This window comes from Meriones unguiculatus, chromosome 6, assembly GCF_030254825.1.
Source record: "Meriones unguiculatus strain TT.TT164.6M chromosome 6, Bangor_MerUng_6.1, whole genome shotgun sequence".
NCBI lineage: Eukaryota > Metazoa > Chordata > Mammalia > Rodentia > Muridae > Meriones > Meriones unguiculatus.
Window position 1 is genome coordinate 2,420,186 of NC_083354.1, and position 22,975 is coordinate 2,443,160.

Here is a 22,975-nt window from a genome sequence, read left to right on the forward strand (position 1 = left end):
TGGTCTAATGGGTGTTACTGGCCCTTAAGATCTGTTTACACCTATCTTTGTTTTGTAAACCTGTCTATGACATATCTGATTGGTTGATTAAACAGCCTATACCTGGGCAGGGCAGAATGAGGAGATGTGGCTAAGGTTCCTGAGCTTGGCAAGAACAGAGAACCACATCACAGATGGGAAGAGAGGAAGAAGGAGGACACCACGGATGGGTTATCCTGGAGAAGAAACCACATGGAGCTAGGAGGAAGGACTCCAATAACGGTGTGAAAAGGCCCAGATGAAGAATAAAAGCAAGTATTTGTAAGATTATGGATGGAAGATAGAATGGTTTAAAAGGATGGCATTGGATCAGGGCAAGGAGATGGATGGTGAGGATATTGAGACAGTGTAAGTGAAACATCTGCCCAGCCCAAGGTAAATAAGGCAATTATAAATATAACAGGTGTCTGTGTCTTGTTATTTGTGATAGCAGGTTAAATAATACCTCCCTCCATGAAAAAACATAGGGCTAATAATGAATATTAAATAACCCAACAGCCATTTTTTTTAATTTACTACAACAAAACACCATAACCAAAAAGCAAGTTGGGAAGGTAAGGCTTTATTTTGCTCACACTTCCAAATCAATGGTCATCAAAGGATGTCAGGACAGAAACTCAAACAGGGCAGGAACCTGGAGGCAAGAGCTGGCACAGAAGCCATAAAGAGATGCTCACTGGCTTCTTCCTCACAGCTTGCTCAACCTGCTTTTTTATAGACCCCAGGACTACCAGCCTAGGAATGGCACCACCCACAATGGGCTGGGTTCCCCCTGGTAAATCACTAATTAAGACAATGCTCTACAGGCTGGCCCACAGCCTCATCTTAAGGAGGCGGTTTCCCAATTGAGCTTCCCTCCTCTCAGATGACTACAGTTTGTGTCAAGTTGACATAAGTCTAGCCAGCACAGCATCTATGGAGAATATTTTAAGAATCCTGCTCCCGCCCAAATGTTCAGGTCACTAACTCCTTTACCATTTGACCTCTCTGCCTCCTAGCCCATTCCTTCATGGCACTTCCTCTCTCATTCTGCTCCCAACCCCCATCTTCCTTTGGTTGACATTGACCAGAAGCTACTAATACTCCCTGACTCCTCGAAACAGCCAACATTTGTTCATTTCCCACCTTGGTCAGAGGTGAGGGAGTGATCAGAGAGGAATCTCTCCAGGAATCCTCGGACACTTATATCTTCAAGATTGCAGAGCAGGATGGAAGGACAAAGAGATAGGTGCAAAGAGATTAGCAAGAAGTGGACTCACCAGCATGACTTTAATGAAGTACACAGGGGCCCAAGTGTTACCCACTCTCACTCTGCAGAAAGAGAACAAGACCTTTACAGGCTTCCTGATTTTGCTACCTATGGTCAGCAGCATGGGTAGAGACAAGCCCTTTGCCTTTGCCTGGGCCCTCCACCTACTTTGGCGGCCTCCTCTGGGACCTCTTAGCCCATTTCACCTGCACAGTCTCCTAAATCTGTCTTCATTTCCCAGTATGTAAACAACAAAGAAAATTCGTATCTAGAGCTGGGTAGATGTTTGTTACCGCCTCTCTAAGAAGCCTGGAAAGCTGGTTACTGCTTGCTCCAAATGTAGCTTGCCGATTTTTTTTTTTTTTTAATTTCTAGCATGACTGCAAAAACCAAGAAGGGACACTAAGAGTTAGGTTATGCTAGACCAGCTTCAGGGGTGACCTCACCAAACTCCATCTGCCTGTGTTCTCAGGCACTTCACTTTAAGAACCATATGGACGGCTTCTGGTCTGTCTCTAAGAGGAAGGAAACCTCTGTGTGTTCAGGTCACATGATGAAGAACCCCCAGGAGGAAGAGGAGTAGCAGAGCCCCTCAGCACTGGATTTACACAAGCTGGAGAGATTACCAGGGCAGGGGATGCAGGTTTGTCGAAACACAGGAAGCCTCCCTAGAAATGCAGCTGTGAACAACTTAACAAAACTGGTACCAGCTGAGATATGCTCGCACCTGACAGACAGTCCCAGTGCATGGTGTCAGGACTCTCTGACTCTGACTCTCTCTCCCTCTCTCCTCCTCTCCGTCCTCTCATACACATGCCTGGTACGTGTCCATAGAGTGGGCTGGGCTTGGTGCTAGAGCATACAAAACCTACAGAGAGGCAAAGCTGCAAATCCTGCTTGCCAGGTCAAACTGATAGGAGGTTCCACGTGACATCCTTAAGCCAGCTAAACGGAGCTCCCTTGGAAGCTTTACTGACAGCCTCCATCTTGGCTGTTATGTCAAGTCAACATAGAGCACCAACAGCTACTAAAAGCACCCGAAGTGTCACTTAGCTTCTGCCTCTGGCACCCAGAAGCCCAGAAAGCTCCCTGAAGGCACCATGCCCACTGAGTCATGATCCCACAGGCTTCCCCATGGCCCTCCTTTACAGCCAACTCTAATATAATTCACAAATGGGACACTCCACTTAACGCAGGTGTGTTAGAGCTGCATGAATTTGGGTCTGTGCTTTCTTTTCAGCATAAGCTGTCAAGTGCAAAGGCATTTCATTCAATTTCACAGGCCTTCCTCTCTCCTACTTTGCTGGGACTTGCTGCTTCCTGTAAACTAGAGCCATTTTCCCCATTTTCTCCTGGTTGAGGAGAGGGTGCAATGCCTTCTTTTTCAGCCACAAGTTCATTCTTATTTCCAAAATCCATTTGTTTAGTTGTTTCAATCCATGTGAATTTTATAATTTGGGCCCGTGTACACTTCATTTTATAATTTGCTTATAAAAGTATCCCAAATTATATATCCCAAAGCAGTCCATGCTGAAACTACTTCTTCTTGATCTAAAAATTTCTCTAAGAGCCCCTAAGTTTGCCTCTGATTTTTCTGATGATTTTTTTAATACCTCCTGTAGTCTGTTTAGTCCCCCAAGAGTCCATATTCCAATGCCTCCCCTTGGGCTATATTCTCTCTTCCACATAGTGAAACACAGTCACAGCACCTCCTCAGAATTTCAGTTGTCGAACTGACTACTCATTTTATTTTGTCAAGAGGTATGTGGTTATTTTGCGCTGTATTGACTTGTGTTGGCCGAACAGATGAAAGTCAGGGAGGTCTCAGGAGCTAAGGAAAGTGAAGAAGGTTAAAGCCCACCCCATCCCCATTCTTTGTGTGGGGTGGAGGTGAGGGAGGTTACAGGAGAAGGATTGATTTTTTTATCTTAAAAAGAAAATTAAAAACAAAATCTCAGCCTGCTGCAGTAGCTGCTAAGCCCTCTCAGGCTCTGGCTATTTTGCTGAGTTAGTGCCTCCTTAGAAGATGGTGCTGATCTTCATTACAAACACACAGAGCCAACCTGGTTATTCTCTTGAAGGAGGAATTCATCTCTGTCTAGAACAAACCCTCACCCTTCAGCAGAGTCCCACTGTTTCCATTTGTTTAATTACAATGCTTATTTTTACCAACCCCCAGGGGCCTATCAGGGAGAGGGAATTTTTAGAAAGCTAACAAATAGGCAAATCTGTCCTTGGTTTACAGACACAAAACTCCTGTTTATACAAAAAGGAGAGAATATTTATCACACCTGCACATATTTCCATTTCATCCATTTAAATGCATTCTGTGGAGAAATAACCTGATTTTCGATATGTTAAATTACAAATAGAATTTTATGTGAGAGAATTAATGTACATACATGTCAATTTTTTTCCATAATGATACTTAATTTCATTTTGATGCATTAAAATGGCTTTAAAATGGAAAGAAAGTTTTTTAAAAAGGAGAGGGGTAGGCAGCGGAGCCTCGAGGCACAGTGGGGTAGAAAATGAGTGGAAGGCAGGAGTGGTGACCCAGCAGGACTCTGATGCAGGAAACTACACAGGTGATGTTCTTAGTGAATTCTTCCAGATGGCTCAATGGAAGAATAGATACGAATCTTAACCAAATTTTTCATGGGGGGAGACAGGAACACATCCCACTGTGCTTAGGAGGCTAGCATAATCTAGATAACAATGCTTGACAATATTTGAAGAAAGTAAAGTTATATCCCAATCTGTTTCAGAAAGAGAATACAGCAACAACAGCAACAAAACACTGAAATGGTTGGGCATCATATGGAAAAATGAACTTGGCCCTTAATTCACATTAATTCCAAGTACATTACTGATTGAACTATAAAAGCATTAAGAATAATAAAGCTATGCAACATGAATGCAAAATATTTACCAATCATTACAAGGCAGATGTTTCTTAAATAAGACATAAAAATATGGACAGAGAACGACAACAATAAACTAGACTATAAATTAAATAAAGCAGGCTTATAGGATAGCACAAAGAAAAGAAAATGCTACAGAAAGGAAGAATTTTTCAATACATATATCTCCCCGGACACACTCAAAACACACATGAATGACTATTACAGGTCAGTGAGATGGCTCAGTGAAGAAAGGCTTTCCTCACCAAAGCTGATGACCTGAGTTCAGTCTCTGGGACCCACATGGGGGAGAGAGAACAACTCTGCAGGTTGCCCTTTGACCTCCCTTTTCATGTGTATCCACCTCTACCCTCAAATCTATAAATGTAAAAACAAAAATACTGCTGCAAAATGAGAAAAGCTAAACAAAAATTTAATAGGCAAAAGCCATGGGAAGACATAAAGGGGAATACACAGAAGTTCAACAAAATCTTTTCAAATGTCTTTAATACCCACAGCCGGTAGGAAAGTGTAAACCGACACCTTGGTGATTTCCTGACAGGTTTTCCAGACTGGCTAATGTGGGTTTTAAATGATAGTATCAAGAGTCAGAGGGACGTGGAGCAATCAGAGCTCATGCACAATGATGTTTGGCACAAGCTTGTGGGAAAGTTAATTTGGGAAATCCACTCAAGTTAAGAAATGAAAAGCCCCCATGATCTAGCAACTCCACTTTTAGGTACTTACCCCAACAGAATGAGGTCACTTGCCCTCTGGAAACCATATCCAAATGTTCCAACATTGTTGTATATCATATGTATGTTGTAGTCCCCAGCTAGAAGCAACTCAAATAGCTATCAACAGAATGGATTAGTTAGGGCAGATTTATATGGTGAGGTGTTTTGCAGTCGGAGAAAATGAACTATGATATGTGCAAAAATAATGATAATTTCACAGAAATTATATTGGGTTAATAAGTTAGCCCAACAGGATACAGACTGTATTCCTACACTGAGCATTACAGTTTTGTCATTGTGCTGCGGTGACAGAGCACTCCAACCGAAACAACTCGGGAAAAAGTGCTGATTTGGCACAGGCTACAGTCTATCACCAGTTCTATGGAAGCCAAGGCAAGAACTTGAAGCAGAAACCATAAAGGAGCACTGCTTACCGGCTCGCTTTCATGGCTTTCTCAACTTGCTTTCCTGTACAACCCAGACACCTGCCGAAGAGTGAATCTACCAACAGTGAGTTGTGCCTTCCCACGTCAGTCATTAATCAAGAAAATACCTACACACAGTAGGTACACACACAAGACTACGCAGTCCAGACTGGTGGAGGTAACTCTTCAGTTGAGGCGCCTCCTTCCTAGGTGACTCTAGTTTGTGTCAATGTGGCAGAAACTAATCAGTACATTCATGCACTAGGAAACCACTCTATCTCTGTGTTTTACCAAGGCCTAAGTTTTCCCTTTAAGATTCTACTATGTATCTAGTTCTAAGAACCATTAGTATATCGAGGCAATAACCAAGATCTCTGTCATGAGGTGATCTGGCCATGTTCTCTTGACTCCTAGAGTTGTTTACTTGAGTAATAGTCTATCCCTTGCACTATGGAAAAACATTTCACTCATGTATGCTGTCATATCATCTGCGAATGGTGATGCTTTGACTTCTTCCTTTCCAGTGTGTATTCCCTTGATCTCCTTTAGTTGTCTTATTGCTCTACGTAGGACTTCAAGTACTATGTTGAAGAGATACGGAGAGAGTGCTGCTCAAGGTTTTTAAATCCCTGACTTCACATGCTCATACAGTACCTTAATCCTACGTGACAAGATAAGGTAGAAATGTTCTGCTCTGTACAAAATGCATAGGGGATTAATTAAGAATAACAAAACTCAAATCGTTGCCAATGTAAATGAAGGCGGTATTTCCACGTAGTAGGTACTAGCAATCAAGACACAGCTCAGTGAAGGACAATGGGTAGACTTGACTTGAACGTATCTGTGTATAAGAAGGATTTGAATATTCAAAGCTGAAGTCCCCTTTTGTTGGCACTGATAACTTTTCTAGCACAAGGGAAGTAAAAAGTATTAGTGATAAGAGCCACCAGAAATAATCAGCTTTATTTCTGCAAGTTACATTGGAGAGAACCTCTGAATTTTTAAATCTTTTCCAATTTTCCACGCTCTTTATGTGCTTCTGAACTCTCTCTCCTACAGGCTATCTCACTCTTTCTCTCTCTCTCTTTCCCTCTCTCTCTCTCTTCCTCTCTTTCCCTCTCTCTCTCTTCACTTCCAGTCACCCCCTATCTCCTTCTATGTATCCTTCCCTTCCTCCATCTTTCCTCCCTCTCCTTTTCCCTCTCTTTCTCTTTCTTCCCTTCCTCCCTCTCCCTTTTTCTTTCCCTCCCTCCCTCCTCATTCTTGCCTCAGACCTTCCATGGAGTCACTGCCTATCCCAAATCTTCTGTGGCTTCGGGCTGTGTTTCTCTTGTTCGTCTACATCCTGGTCTGGCTTCTGTTGGTTTTTAGCCCTTAGCTTGAATCTTATGTTTTAATGCCATCCAGTGACACTTTGGTTTTATATAATGTTTTCTCATGTTCCCCACTGCAGCTGGAGCTAACAGTAAACCTTCTTTTGCCCGTACTCCACCCTGATGCACAGTCCTATTCTTCCTCAGCGTTCTATCAGTCATTGGAGCTAGAGGCCTCCAACCTGCTGGAAACTGAGCAGCCAGTTTAAAATCTCTGCTCCATTACCTGTGCTCTGCTGGCATCTCTGGATGCCGAAATCAATCTGCCCAAGGGCAGGCAGACACAGGATAGACACACACATGTCAGATAGTGACAGGGCTGTGGGACAAAGCCAGAGGTGCTCACAGCAGTCCATGAAGGCCATGAAGGCTTTCCTGAGAGACAGAGGAGACCACCAATGAGTCCATGAGACCAATGTAGACACAGCCACGAAAGAAGCCTTATCCTTCAAATGGAAATGCAGACACAGATATCATTTAGACCTTCTCTGAATTTGTGGTCCAGAACATGGGCCCAACCTTTCCCAGTTGCTTTGAAGAGCATCCTCAAATCTCACTAACCTCATACTGTGATCTGTGCAGAAACTAAAACAGTTTTAGCAAGTTTTTTTTTAAGATCAGAGAAATTGATTTTAATACAATTCTTTGGTGTACATATAATTTTACCAGTTATTAAAGATAAAAGAAAGTTTGCACACTGGTGAGATGGATATGCTCATTTATATTTTTTAATTTTTTAAGACACTTTATTGATTCTTTGAGAGTTTCACACCATGTATTCCAATCCTGCTAATCTCCCTGTTCCTATCTGCCTTTCGCTCTTGTAACCTTCCTCTCAAAATAACACACACACACACACACACACACACACACACACAAAAAAAAAAAAAAAAAAACATAGCACAGGAAAAAAGATCTCATTATGGAAGATATAGTGTGTTACACTGTGTCCCACAGTATATCCTTCTGTCCATACATTTTCTCTTGCAAATGTTCGTAGCAATGAGTCATTGGTCTGGTTCGAGTTTTCTGGCTTGCGTGACACCATCAGTATTGAAATCCTCACTGGAACACCTGGGCCAGCTTTCCTCACTTTCACACCCTTGGGGCTGGTTCACCCATGCCTTTACCATCAGTGCCAGCTCTACTGTGTTGACTGGGTAAGGTGCAGGGCCTGCTCTCCTGAACACTACAGCCAGTGAGGAGGCAGGGCTAGCTCTCCTGCTCCCATGCCCACGAAGCCAGCTCTCTTGGGATGGCAGGGGGTGGGGAGAGGGAGAGCATTACCTCAGATCCAGCTCTCACATCCTCAGGGCCTGCTCACCTGTGCCCCTGCCACCAGGGCCAACTCTGCTTTGCTGTCTGGATGAGGCTGATCTCCCCAGTGCTGCCACTGATGTGAGGTGGGGCCAGTTCTCCAGAGCCCCAGCCAGTGAGAGTCAGGGCAGGTTCCTCACACCCTCTGGACATCCATGTGGCTCCCAGCAGCTGCCCTAATGAGGGACATCCCCAATTTCTCTAGTGGTAATATGAGCCCTGGACATCAACACTGACCCCTGCCACACCATAGCCACAGACTCAGACATGGCCTTCAGTTGTAGCTCAGGCTGGTACCTCACCTTCTCCTCAGGAGGCAGAGCTAGTCACTCACAACAGATTATTCCTCTCCGCTTTCGACTTTCCAGTTCCATATCTCCCCATAATGCTCAAGCTGCTTTATTTCTTTCTCTCCCGTCTGTCCACCACATACTTGCACATTGTAGTGGCTCTAGAGGCAGGCTGGCCACACAGCTGGCAGACCTCTGGTGACATCCTCTGTCTGAATTGCAAGGCATGGTGGCAAGCAGGTGTCTATGGCCCACCTGTGCTGTGGGGCAGAGGGCGAGCCTGTGAGCATCTTCCCCACCTGTACCACATGGCATGGTGGGACCAAGGTCTCTGTCATTCTTCCTCCTTCTGCTCTGTGATGCTTGGATATGATTTGATTTGATTTGATTTTGATGTGTCCTAAGCATAAAACAGCTGTGGCCACGAAGCCAGGCATCACGCTAGGGTGAACGGAAGACTGCCACCTGCTGTGCCTCTGACTGACATAAGAACACCACCACCAACGAGATGTGTCTTTGCCCATTGTCAGGGGTGGGGGATGCCTAAAACACTTTATTAAAAATGTAATTTTGAAAAAGAAATCTACTTTGATTGTCAAGAAGTGTTACACCTGAGAAACAGCTTTTGAAACAAAATGGTATACCTTCACTGCTAGTCTAAAAAAATCACTGAGTGTTATTAGAGAGAAAAGGGTTGAAAGGAAACCATAATATCACCTAGAACTGTGCTTGACCTTGAGCCCTGCATTAGGTATTACCTTCTGAGGCCAAGCCTGATATCAGAAGTATAGATACCATCTCTCAGACAGCTCCTTAGTCATTTACTATCTTCTGGATTGGGGCCAGAATCCCAGAAATGGGTAGTTTTAAGCCCATTCTAGGCACTTAAAATCTTTAATGACTGAAGTTAAATCTAATGGGTATTTTTAAATTCCTGCTTTGGAGATATCAATGCCTGTCTCTCTTGGGCTTTCTTCTGTCCTATCCTAGAACTAGTTTCCAAGTTAGCACTACTTTATATTTAAACAAGAACTTTAGACTTGTGCACCTAGAAATAGGGTTCATCAGAGAAGCAAAACTTATAGAATGAACACACACATACACACGCACACACACATACACTCACATATATAAAGGGTATGTTTTAACTTTTTAGATTTATTTGTGTGTTTGTTTGTTTGTTTGTTTGTTTGAGACAAGGTTTCTCTGTCCTAGAATGTTCTAAGTAGACCAGGCTGGCCTCAAACTCACAGATACCTGCGTGCCCCTGCCTCCTGAGAGCTGCGATTAAAGGCTTGTGCCTCCACACTTGTGAAGAAGGGGATAGTTTAGATTGGCTTACACAATACAGTGCGCATAGTCCAACAATAGCTGTGTTATACTGAGAGGCCAGTGACAATCCATAGTTTCTCACTCTACAGGGATGGATGGCTCTGCAGCTCCAGTCTGGCACTGGAAGCCTGGAGGATTCCTAGAGAGCTGCTGTTCTCCTCAGTCCACATCAGAAGTCTGAAGAGCTGGTTTCTGACGTTCAGGAAAGGGATACCAGAGCACAGCCCGCAGTTAACAATGACACAGTAGATGAACTTACCAGTCGGAGTGGGGGCAGCCAGGCCAAAGCGAAGATTCTTCTACCTCCTTTTACCGGTGGCCACATGCAGGGCGCATTTCCTCACTTCAAACAACCGGAACAAGAAAATCCCTCACAGCTGGCCTTTTAGCTGATTTGGGATGCAGTCAAATGACCACCAAGAGCAACTGTCACAGTCAGTAAACCAGGAGAGCAGCCTAAAGGAGCAAGAGGTCCATAGGACCAAGTGTGGATGTAATCAAGGACACCAGGGTTTTGCTGGTGACTGGGAAACAGCTTCTATGCATTAAATTCTCTAACGCTACACTGTATTCAGTGGAAATCAGGCCAACAAAAACATCTTCAATCCCAGTTGCAGCAAAGGAATATTAGAGCATTTCTAATTGTCATATATATATATGTATGTATGTTAACTTTTATTTTGCTTTGTTTTGTCATTTAAAATTTTTAGGTGTTTGGGTGTTTTGCCAGGCACACATGTATGTAATGCTTGTGGAGGCCAGAAGAGAGCGTCAGATCCATAGGACTGGAATTAAAAACGGTTGTGTGTTTTCACAGGTGCTGAGACTCAAACCTGGGTCCTCTGGAAGAGAGAGCAGCCTGTACTCTTAATCACTGAGCCATTTCTTCAGCCTCCATTAAACAATGAAGGCTTTGTGTGTATGTGGTGTTTGAGGCTATTTGCAGGTCTGTGTTTGCATGTACTCACCGATATATGTGCATGTGGAGGCCAAAAGCCAATGTCTTCTATCATTCTTCCAGTCAGCTAGATTGGCTGACTGGGAAGCCCCTAGAGCAGCTGTCTCCATACTTCCCTAGCATTGAGTTCCCACTGCTTCTTACCACACTCCAGTTTTTTAAGTGTGCTGGAGACCTGAACTATGGTTCTCATGCTTAGCATCAACACTTTACTTACTGAGCTCTCTTCATGGCCCAAATTTATTTCTTGAAATAAAAACCAAAAAAAAAAAAAAAAAAAACAGCCTAGTATTATAAAATGTTCTTCATCAAAGTATATACCTTGAGCCTACTGAAAATATAAAAATGAAATATCAGCTTGTGTCAGTTTTCATTATGGTGTCAAAATGCTTAAGACAGTCAATATAAAATGGAGAAAGGCATATGTTTAACTCACAGTCTTTGAGGTTTCAGTCCACTGTTACCTGCATGGAGCCTATGGTGAGGCTGTGCATCATGGGAAGTGCTTGTAAGGGTATGCCGTTCTCTTATAACTATAACTATTCACCTCATGGTAGCTTGGACGCACAGTGAAGGAGAGGAGAGACTGGTGTTCCAGTATCCTTTCCAAGGACACTCACCCTTAACGACCCAGCCAAAGGTTCCACTGTGCAATGGTCCCACAGGCTGAGGACAAAGCCTTTAACACGTTGGCCTCTGGGAGACCTGTAAGATCCAGCCTGTAGTGCCCACCCTATTCTAAGTATCCAGAGAAGAAAGGAGGACTCTAGAGGTCTGAGTGTTGCTCTGAAAATTAATACCTTTATTTAGTATTAAACGTTTTGTTGGGATTCTTCCTATTATCCAACCAAGTTGATTAGAATAAGCCAAATAATGTGTTTCTTTTTATTAAATTCACAACCCCCTCCCTAGATTACTTCTACATTAACATTTTGTCCCCGGTCAGTAAAACTGACATCGCCCAAATTGTTTCATATTGCTTTCTTTCCCTCTCCTGCCTGTTCAAACAAGTACAAGCTCCTTGATGTTAAAAGGAATATATGTGAAACCTTAATTCTATTGCCTTTAGTGCCTGGCACAAGTACATTGCATGAAATAGTCCCTAGAAGCCAGATAGTTCAATATAATTCTACAATTTAGAAGGGCTAACGCTGTGCCACACATTAACCCAAGGGCCTTTTTAATTAGTTCCAGTGAGAAGACGAGGAGAGATGTGGTGTCAATAAAACAGAACACAGTGGCTGACACAGGCATGTGAGCCTGTGGTTCCTTTTCCTCCTCCCTCCACAGTCATTGTCCCAAGCCTCTTCCATCTTGACAGTCACAGTGCCAGACAACACGCTTCACTGCTATTCTCCAACCAAAGGATTCAAGGTGATAAGACTGTTGGTAGGGAGATAATGAAGCTGCCTTTTGAACATCACTAACCTTGAGTTCCTCCCCACTGTGGGAATCATAAAGGCAGGGGTGGAACTGTGGACTTTGGGTGATGTGGGGACCTCAGAATTCTCTGGAATCTGTGTACCCAAAACAAGTATCCTAGAAATGCATTCTCAGGTCCCAGTATACTGAATGATGTTCAGAGCCTGCAGATGAACAAGATGCCCAAAAGTAAACTTTGCAATCATATCCTTTGTTCTATGTGCCACACAGATGGTGACATCCAAACAGAACCTGTCAATGGCTCAATTCACTATCGAAAACAGTAACATCAGAATCCACAGCACACAGTAGAAAACGCAGTGCTTTGGGCGTTAACACAACAGTTACCAGCAATCAATGAAAAATCCAATTATTTCACAATATGTGGAAGTAAAACTAACTCCATAGTCTGTGGGTAGTTCCAAGCAATGCTATAGAAACTGCTCAGTAAATACCTGCATGAAATAGAACAAAAATACTATTTTTGTTTTTTTGTTTGTTACTTTGTGTTGGGTTTTGCCTGAATTTAGCCATGGAAACTCTTAAGTCAGGCAACAATGTTTATCATTTGGCAACATGTCTAAAATCATCACATTTTGTATCCTCAGAGTTTCTGCTTGCTCAGAAAAGCCTGTTTGGCCATTTTTGTTTTTATTATAATTATTTGTTCATAAAAGATAGAACAAGTGCTACATGGAAAAAAGACAAGAAAATATTTCAAACAATAAAATCTATACATTTATCCCCAATGAAATCACACCCAACATGTTTACTTCCTTTTAATTTTTATGGGTTGAAATGTTCCTGTGTCTTTAGATCAACATGTCCTTTTATTTTAAAAATATTACAGACACCTGGTACAGATTGAGTCCCAACTCTGTAGGACCAATGGTCTTATCACAGATGCTCAGACCCTTAATGTACTTACTCATTTGATTAAAGAAAACACAGTCTCAAGGCCCGCATAGGAAATTCAAAACTTATTTATTCTTTTGTAAATAATCAACTTTTTAAAGTGCTCATTTAACTACTGACATTCATGAGCTTTACTTATAGATCCAGGCTAAAGATGTTGTCTGTATTATAATCTATGCTGAAAGCGTTTTTTCTGTTTGTTTGTTTGTTTGTTGTTTTGTTTTTTCTGTAGGGTATTTATCTTAGTTAGAGTTTCCATTGCTGTAAAGAGACACCATGACCATGGCAACTCTTATAAAAGGAAAACATTTAATTGGGGCTTGCTTACTCTTTAGTGGTTTAGTCAGTTATCGCCATGATGAGTGTCATGGCCACGAGCAGGCAGACATGGTGCTGGACAGGTTGTTGAGAGTGACACTAGGCCAGGCGTGAGTATTTCAAATCTGAAAGTTTTCCCCAGTGGCCTACATCCTCCAGGAAGGACCACACCAATTCTAACAAAGCCACACCTCCTAGTAGTGCCACTTCCTATGGGCCTATAGAAGCTATTTTCATTCAAACCACCACAGTAAAATTTTTACTTATTATCATTTCCAATTTTCTCTTTGATTTTTTTTCCATGTAAAAGTATGTACACACCATTATGGATAAGAGAAAGTTTGGGAGAGTTACTACCCAGCATGACATCCATACTTGGTGAGCAATGAGAGATACTTGGTGATACTGCCAATCACCAATGGGGCAAAAGCACATTTAAAATATAAATATTTACTCTGAAATTTATCAAAACATTTACAAAATATAATCACTTCTTAACTATCTCTTGAAGTAACAAATATTACATACTTAGAGGCTATATACATGTGTGTATATGGGAACACCTAAAAATGGTTATGTTTTCATAGAGTTTAAGATGGATCAAAGCTTCACAGGTAACAAAATTCTGCTAATAGCAACCCACACCAAATCAAACATCAGAAAACCCCACTAGGTAGAAAGGACATAATAGCCAAATTGTCCTGAAATTGGATGTATAATTATCTCCTTGGAAGCCACAAAAATCAATTTGCCGCAAGATAAAACATCTTCAATGAAGCATTTTTAATTAAACTAGTATATTATAGCACTCCGTTACCCTATGCAAAGAACTAGACACAATATTTATAGATACTTAAGAACATGAAAAATAGATGCCAGCAGTTACTAAGTTCCACACCCAGACAAAACTCCTGAGATCCAACAGATTAAAGGGAGTTATTGAAAGAAGGGACTTCTGACATGGCAGTCATTTTTTAGTGATTACACTGAGCAATCCTTCTGGATCATGAGAAGGAAAACCAAAAGATTTCTTTTGCCAGAATTGTATCTCTGTTGTTTGTCACAAGTCATTTATTTAAAACCAAAGCTTCAAAGGGGTTACAACAGTAATCTGAGGCTTTAACTCTGTTTATACTGTTACAAAAAGCAAATTGCATTGCCCTGTGAAAAATTAGCAAATCGGGAAGCAACAGATACATTATTATCTTGAAGCTTTGGAAAGACAGCTATTAAATAGTCACAGAAAATTCCTAATTCAAAAGAAGAAGGAAAGAAAGAAAGAAAGAAAGAAAGAAAGAAAGAAAGAAAGAAGAAAGATCCTAATTCAGAGATTAACTTTCTACAAATAAAAAGATTCTACTTTAAAATACATATCAATTATTTCTTTCACCCTCAAGGTCTATAAACGTCATGAGCCCATTGCTGTTTCTCCAGGTTTTACAATGTGTCTTCAAAGTATTTCTCCTGAGGATTCAAATGTGCTTAACTTTTACTGGAAGTAATTTTATTAAAACCATTCCTCATTGCAACTTGTCAGTGATTGGAGTAGTTGCTAGAATACAAGCCCCTGTTCTTCAACCAGCTGTTTGCTACTAAAGAATCTGATGTTAGCAGCTTCTATGTTGTTCCTTCTATTGTGTGTGTGTGTGTGTGTGTGTGTGTGGTTTTTCGAGACAGGATTTCTCTGGGTAGCCTTGGCTGTCGTGGACTCACTTTGTAGACCAGGCTGGCCTCAAACTTATAGAGATCCTCCTGCCTCTGCCTCCCCTAGGGCTAGGATTACAGGGCATGTCACCACTCCTGGCTTTTCCTTCCATAGTAAGTTTCAGATTTTTATATCAGCTGCCATTCTGATATCTCACCTTACGCTTTGTCATTGTCAGTCCTAACAGTTCAATGAATCAATCCTATGCAAATACAAGAAAAGTAGCACAGAGCATAGAGCCTTCTGGGGGAGGCATATCAACTAGGGATTTCTGGAGAGAATACCTGAGTTGTTAACTTTCAAATTTGGGTTAGATGTTTGCCTACATTTATTCCAAACTTTTAACCAACTCTACAGTATCACCAATAGGTTGTCTATCTCCTCTGGATAAACCAGTCTCATTATAAAGACATCATGATCTTTCTTCCATGACAAAACATGTATTACAGTATATTATAAATAACTTCAATTTCTGTATCCATTCCTCCATTGAAGGACATCTAAGTTGTTTCCAGATTCCGGCAATTATAAATAGAGCTGCTATGAGCATGGTTGAACAAATGTCCTTGTTGTATCCTTGAGCATATTTTGGATATATGTCTAGGAGTGGTATAGCTGGATCTTGAGGAAGCACTATTCCTATTGTCTGAGAAAGTGCCAGATTGATTTCCAAACTGGTTGTACAAGTTTACATTCCCACCAGCAATGGAGGAGAGTTCTCCTTTTGCCACAATCTCTCCAGCACGTGTTGTCACTTGAGTTTTTTATCTTGGCCATTCTGATGGGTGTAAGGTAAAATCTCAGGATTGTTTTGATTTGCATTTCCCTGATGACTAAGGATGTTGAGCATTTCTTTACGTGTTTCTCTGCCATTCCATATTCCTCTATTAAGGATTCTCTGTTTAGTTCTGTACCCCATTTTTTAAAAATTGGATTACTTGATTTGTTGCTGTTTAACTTCTTGAGTTCTTTATATATACTATATATCAGCCCTCTGTCAAATGAGGGTTGGTGAAGATTCTTTCCCAGTCTGTAAGCTGATGTTTTGTTCTGACGACAGTGTCCTTTGCTTTACAGAAGCTTTTCAGTTTCATGAGGTCCCATTTATTGAATGTTGATATTAGAGCCTGTGCTGTTGGTGTTCTGTTCAGGAAGTTGTCTCCTGTGCCAATGAGTTCAAGGTTCTTCCCTAATTTTTCTTCTAAAAGATTTAGTGTGTCTGGTTTTATATTAAGGTCTTTGATCCACTTGAACTTTAGTTTTGTGCAGGGTGATAAGTGTGGATCTATTTGGTACATTTACACAATGGAATACCACTCAGCAATTAAAAACAAGTAAAATTTGAAATTTGCAGGCAAATGGTGGTAACTAGAAAAGATCATCCTGAGTGAGGTATCCCAGAAGCAGAAAGACACACATGGTATATACTCACTTATAAGTGGATATTAGCCATATAATATAGGATAATCATACTAAAATCTGTACACCTAAAGAAGCTAAGCAAGAAGGAGGACCCTGGGTAAGATAGTCAATCCTCATTCAGAATGGCAAACAGGATAGACATCAGAAGATGGAGAAAACAGGGAGCAGGTAAAGAGCCTACCACAGAGGGCCTCTGAAAGACTCTACCCAGCAGAGTATCAAAGCAGATGCTGAGACTCATAGCCAAATTGGGCAAAGCACAGGGAATCTTATGAAAGAAGGAGGAGATAGAAAGACCTGGAGGGGATAGGAGCTCCACAATGAGAGCAATAGAACCAAAAAAATCTGGGCACAGGGTTCTTTTATGAGACTGATACTCCAACCAAGGACCATGCATGGAGATAACCTAGAACCCCTGCACAGATACAGCCCATGTCAGCTCAGTATCCAAGTGGATTCCCTAATAAGGGGAACAGGGGCCATCTATGACATGAACTCAGTGTCTGGCTCTTTGATTACCTCTCCCTGATGGGGGAGCAGCCTTACCAGGCCACAGTGGAAGACAATGCAGCCAGTCCTGATGAGACCTGATAGGCTAGCGTCAGATGGAAAGGGAGGAGGACATCCTCTATCTGTGGACTGGGGGAGGGGCATGGGAAGAGAAGAGGGAGGGAGGGTGGGTTGGAAAGGGATGAGGGAGGAGGCTACAGCAGGATACAAAGTGAATAAATTGTAATAAATTTTTAAAAAATTTAAAAAGTATAAATGACATCAATTCTATAATCTTTTTTCTACCTTTGCATAAGATCCAGTGAGTAGGTCAGCTGGATTTACACGTGTCAGTTAGGTCTTCTTCAAGACAGCTCTCAAAGTCCTTGAAGATTACTATGACATTTCTGCCTCTTTCTCTATCTTATGCCACATATCTAGTAACGTCATTCACATATCTGTTGTAATTCACCTTAAATTACCATTCCCAAGTAATTTCCTCAAATTATTCTTCCTTCTTCCAGGCAGAGTAAATGGCTTTTCCTGTGTTTCCAATTGTCTTGTACATGTGCAGGAGTCAGAGAGGATGAAGAACATGGACCTTTCACTACTTTGCTTCACAAAAATTGTCTACAAGCTTTCTTCTTGCCTAGACTCTGAGGTTTTCAGGGAAGCATGGAGATTTTCATTTTTCTATTGCTTCTACCTAAAAGTGTGCCTAACATAAAAAGATGGGGCAGCATAAACACATAGAAAAACATGCATTGACTCCTGTCTACACTGGTACTGTGATTGCAATGACACCTTGTTTTCACTTGAGATGTATTCCATCAGTTATCAATGTAATTGGAAAACCCACTCAACAGTGTGATTATGAGTCCTTGTTATTTACAGGAAAGTGGTTTTAGGATTCCTCACAAATCTCTGTGCCTAACTACATGATACAGGAAAAGACATAAGGTGATCAAAACTTTGACAACCAGCAGTGGAAAAAGACGGAGAGTCTATGCTATGACAGTAATCCTAATACATTTTCTGTAATAAGAAAGGAGAAGATGTCCCTGGGGATTTTAGGTCAAGTGAAATCCTTTTCATCTAGTTAGATGTTAAAAAGTTGACTTGTCTATCCCATGAACATTGATCTTTATTCCACCCAAGTGGTCCTGTAGGGTTCAGTGGTAAGGCTGAATGTAGTAAGGCTGAGTTCTCCTTCAATAGTTTCTCAACATTGCTCAGAGCTGGTAAATTTTCTCAGGAGAACTATAAATAGTTCAGAAAGTAGAATTGACTGCTACTTTATTTAGTTCATTGGATGTTTGTCAGTCATTATACTTTGAATGAAAATAGCTTTCTGGTAAGCGTTGTAAGTAGGTAGGTTTTTTTTTTTTTTTCATAGTCCTGAAGGTATATTTGGAATTATCTTGAGAATACAGTGAGTTTTTTTCATAATAAATAATGAAGCTGTTTATAAAGACAGATCTCTTTCCATTTATCTTGGGGTATTTCTGCCATCATAAAACTTCTTACCAGTTCAGTAATGCCTATAATCTTTATTGACCTGTTTAAAATCAATTTCAGGTGAAGCTGAAAGCACAACATGTCAGGTGCATTTAACTAAGAACCTAGTGGTCTCATCACTCATAGAATTCAACTTCTGCCTCAGGCGTCATTTGTGATGACAGAATAAAATTGTCAGTGCTTCAGACTCAACATGGTTTCATGATCTTAAAACCTGGAGTGAAAAAGCTGAAATGACTGCTTGTGAAAAATAATCCCATCCTTCCCAGTTTTAACCCTAGCCACGGGGAGCATAGGAGAACAAAACCCTTTTGCTTCCCTTTGAAATTCCTGGCATTTCCCCAGTGCTGTGGGCATTTCTTAGCTGAGTGTGTCCACACAACTTGAAATCAGCAAGCTGTCGGGTATTTTCCTTCAGGCTGCCATAGCCAAACTGTTCTTCTGAGCCTCTCTGCGTTCAGAAAACAGAATCTAATGCAGATCTCCATTTTCAAGTCTCTGTGCCTTTAGGAAATGCTTGCCTTATTGATCCAGCAATCTCTCACCCTTGGAAGCAAAACTGAAAAGAATAATTACTTTGTAACTACGAAATTGAATGATACCCCCAACCCTGAATACAGTAAACTGTGACAGGAGAAAGCCAGTGTTGTGTCTGGTTCCTTAATGCAGTGTGGTTTTTGTTTCTTTCTTTTTTGTTTTTCCACAATCTGTTGGCAACACCAAGTTGACAACTTTTCCCCAGTGTGAATGCTATCCTTCCACTTTAACGTGTCAGCAAATAGCATGTGTGGAGCCTATGCTCTTGGGTTAATTATCAACTTCTATTTTGTTCACACAGTATATTAAATCTGGGCCACTTTCGTTTAAAGTATAATCGTAGACACAAACCTGAAAAGTATATAGCTAGTTCTACAATTAAACAGTAATGCTCATAAATGAGCAATTAAAAACCTTCATGCATTTAAAGAGCCAGCTCCATTGTGATATTAACTACCTATATTACATGGTAATTTATTTTAATGTAAGCATCAAGCAAAGCCCTGAAACAACCCGATGAATAATGTATGTGTGGCCATTTTAGAAATGATAGTTGGGAGGGGGAGAGGAAGAGGAGGAGAGAGATAAAGAGAGACGGGGAGGGAGAGAGGAGAGTGAGGAGAGAGACAGAGAGTATATGTGTGTGTTGAGGCTATGACACTGTGAAAGACTGTTTGGAATTTTCAGCACTGAAAAAAGAAAAAAAAGTCATGCATACAACCAAGGGGTGAGAATAGTGGCAAATGTTAAACCCCCACATTGCAGCAATGAGGAAATTTTGCTCTGTGACAAGGCCCTTGGCTGCACGCTAACAGAAGTCTCACATGTTTTACTGTAATTAGGGACATTTCACACGCTTCGGAATCTTACAGCCTAGGAAGAATGAGCACAGAAGCATTATCTCAGGCAGCAGCAATGCTAACGCACTTGTGATAAAATGGCTGCTTTTAGCACAGCACGCGTGGAATGAGGTCGACCACTGCTCAACAGCAGGTGTTGGGTATAAATATACACCCAGAACTGTACTTTCGGCCTCTCCCTTTTGGCTGCCCCTTCCCTGTTACTTTTCTGTTTCAAATCACTGACTTTATTACTAACTCAAGGGCAAGTTACCTTCGACCATCCCATTCTTCAGACTAGAATAACTAATGCACTTGGTTAATTAGTGCTGCTATGGAATCTACCCACAACACTTCCTTTAAGATGGAGGGCATGTCCACCCTTAGTTGAGGTTACTTTTATAGAAAAGATCCCCATAGTTTGATTATTTTTGGATGTGGAATTATTTGCCTAAAACACCATCTTTCTTGTTAAAGCAAATGACACATCATGTACTCCATGCTTTTGACAAGTTATTCACTCCTGGGATCCGTCATCCACTCCTAAGCGGGATTAAGTGCCTGCTTTTATGTCTTCTAGTCCATCTACAAAAGGCACTCTTGAGTTTTCAAAGTCTGAGAAATGACATATGTCAGATAGCAAAATGGACATGTTCTCATTTGATTCATTTCAAAGAATCAGATTATCCCTTGACAAGTTATAGTGCCCAACTACGTGGCTAATGATTGATGTGCCTCACCCCAGTGATTTAACACTGCACAAAAGCTCCCGGTAACTTCTGGTGAGCAAGCTCATGCTGGGCTTGAGTGTCTGCAGGACCAGATGAGAACTGCTAGTTTGTCAATAGCTAGGACAGAGACTGGGACAGCTGACTATCAAGAGTGGTTGTGGGTTTGTGGCTCTTTGAGGATGGATGGCCTGACCAGCTGGACCACTCTGCAGTAGAGGCTCCTTCAGGACTCATAAGAGTCTTTCCTGGCCTAGCAAAGGCAGAACTCAACAGTCTGACCTCAGATTGGAAACAAGCCATTAGAGGCAACCTTACTCAGCCTCTCCTAGTCACAGAAAGGTCTCCTCTCTACCCACAGTGGTATGGTAAGTCAGACTGAATTGTACCAGCACATTTGGTATTTAAATCATCCTTCCTCCACAAACATGGAGTAATTCTCTCTTGTTCATCAAAATGACACTTATAAACCTGTTTTTAGTGAGAAAGGGAAATTCTTTTAGCTCAAACAGCATGGGAAGAAGAGGACGGGGTATGATTGAAGCCATGTTTCAATCAGCAGGAAAATAAATTCAGAGGAAAGATAGCAAAATAATAATTGATTACTCATAGGTGGCACAACAGTCTCTCTTTCTCTTTCTCTCTCTTTCTCTCTCTCTCTCTCTCTCTCTCAAAGAAAGAGTTTCTCTGTGTAACCGTGGTTTTCCTGGAACTCACTCTGTGCTCAGAGATCTGCCTACCTTTGCCTCCTGAGCGCTGGGATTAAAGGGATGCACCACCACCGCCTGGTTATTTTCTTATATCTAATATACCCTTTCTCTCTCCATCTTTCTTTCGTCTTTCCTTCCTTCTTTCCTTCCTTTTTATCTTCTGTATTCATTTTTTCCATTCCTTTCTTGTTTTGGTGCCAGAGACTGAACCTAAGGTTTTACATATGTTGAAGGTAACATACCTTACCATGGAGTTACACCTTCCTGTACAAACAATTACTTTATAATATGCACCTGTATTTTGACTTTCTCATATTTTGAAATTTAAAAACAATAAAAATTACAATTTTTGATTTAAAACCTTTTGTTTAGAGCACTATAAAATTACTACTAATTTTTAGTTATTTCTAAATAATTCATCAAATCACCTCTGCAGGGAAGAAGGACGCCATTGGGTTTTGAGAGTAGAAAGCCCCACCTACTTCCAGTTTGCTCGTCTGCTTTGTGCTTGCAGTTGCGGATGTGAGCTTTCAGCTTCCTGTTCGTGCTAGCATACTTCCTGCCACGATAGGCTCATGTACCTCATAAGCCACAATAAACTCTGCTGAAGCTTGCTTCAGACATAGCGTTTTATCATCGTACCCAAAGAGTAAGTAATACAACGCCCAACCCTGGTTTTGAATGTCAAAGGTAAATCATGGAGGTGACAGAACTTTTCATCTCCCAACCATTCAGAAAGCATCGTTATCCTTCACAGTGCTGAGATGTGGAAGGGCTGAGAGGACAGGTGTGTCCACGTTTATGAGACACCGGCCCCAGTGTGACTAGTGTCGTGTTTCACTGGAAATGGCAGAGGTGACTTGGAGAGTTCTAGAATGAGTTGGCCACTATGATAAGTTAGAGGGGGTGTGGATACCTTCCCCAGGGACTCCCAGAGTTGCTCAAACGAGGCAGACTAAATTAAAGGATATTTTAGGTTTAAACAGTTCAAGCAATTGGGAGTCACCCATCATAGGGACTGACAGGGATGGGAGCAGACTCCATTCGTTCTGCCTTCTCTTCCAAGGTAATAGCTGGGAGTTCTAAAATTGCTGCTGTAATTTTATATATGGAAAGAAGATGCCATAACAGGAATTTACTTTCCCCTAGGGCTTCATGAACAAGACAAAGGAGGTCTGTGTCTAGCTTGCTCTTTCCTTCTTTCACCAGAAACTATAGCTTCCCTCAAGACTTCCCTCAAGCCTAGTTCCCCAACTTAAGACTGAAGACTGGGCTGCAAACTGAATACAGTTTTCCATAAAAAAAAAAAAACCCACCACCCTGGTGACACAGGGGCAGTGACCTTTGAACAGAGTAGACTCTAAACTGAGGTGCTGGCCACTGGGAACCTTGCTGATCAGGTTGGCCAGCAAGAAAGAAGGACCAGATAAAAGGGCAGAGAACAGCAAGGGATGAAAATGGCTCAGCCAGAATGTTGTGGGAACTAGGACCGCACTGCCCTTCCAGGTTAGGTCATTTCACCAGCAACCTTCACAAAAGCTTGACTACCAGTGAAGTCAACTATTCTGACGGGTGGTAGTTCCAGAGCCTGTGACTCTGCGGGGCTTCCTGAGCCCCGAAGTCATACACATCGGGAAGCCAGCTCTCTCCCCAGTGAACACAACAGTGGGACCACAGAAGCATGCCTTCTAAAACATGCTTCGTTCCTGGGTTAGAAATGAGCTCAGTGGCAGAGCAGTTGGAGACTGT

General features: G+C 41.6%; 1 non-coding gene across 1 annotated transcript; it reads right to left on the minus strand.

Moving 5' to 3' along the window:
* Positions 1–8,724: 8,724 nt before the first annotated feature.
* LOC132654961 (small nucleolar RNA SNORA48) lies at positions 8,725–8,868 on the minus strand. The gene has a single exon (XR_009592562.1). It is a non-coding gene; the product is annotated as a small nucleolar RNA SNORA48 (small nucleolar RNA).
* Between the last annotated feature and the right edge of the window lie 14,107 nt (positions 8,869–22,975).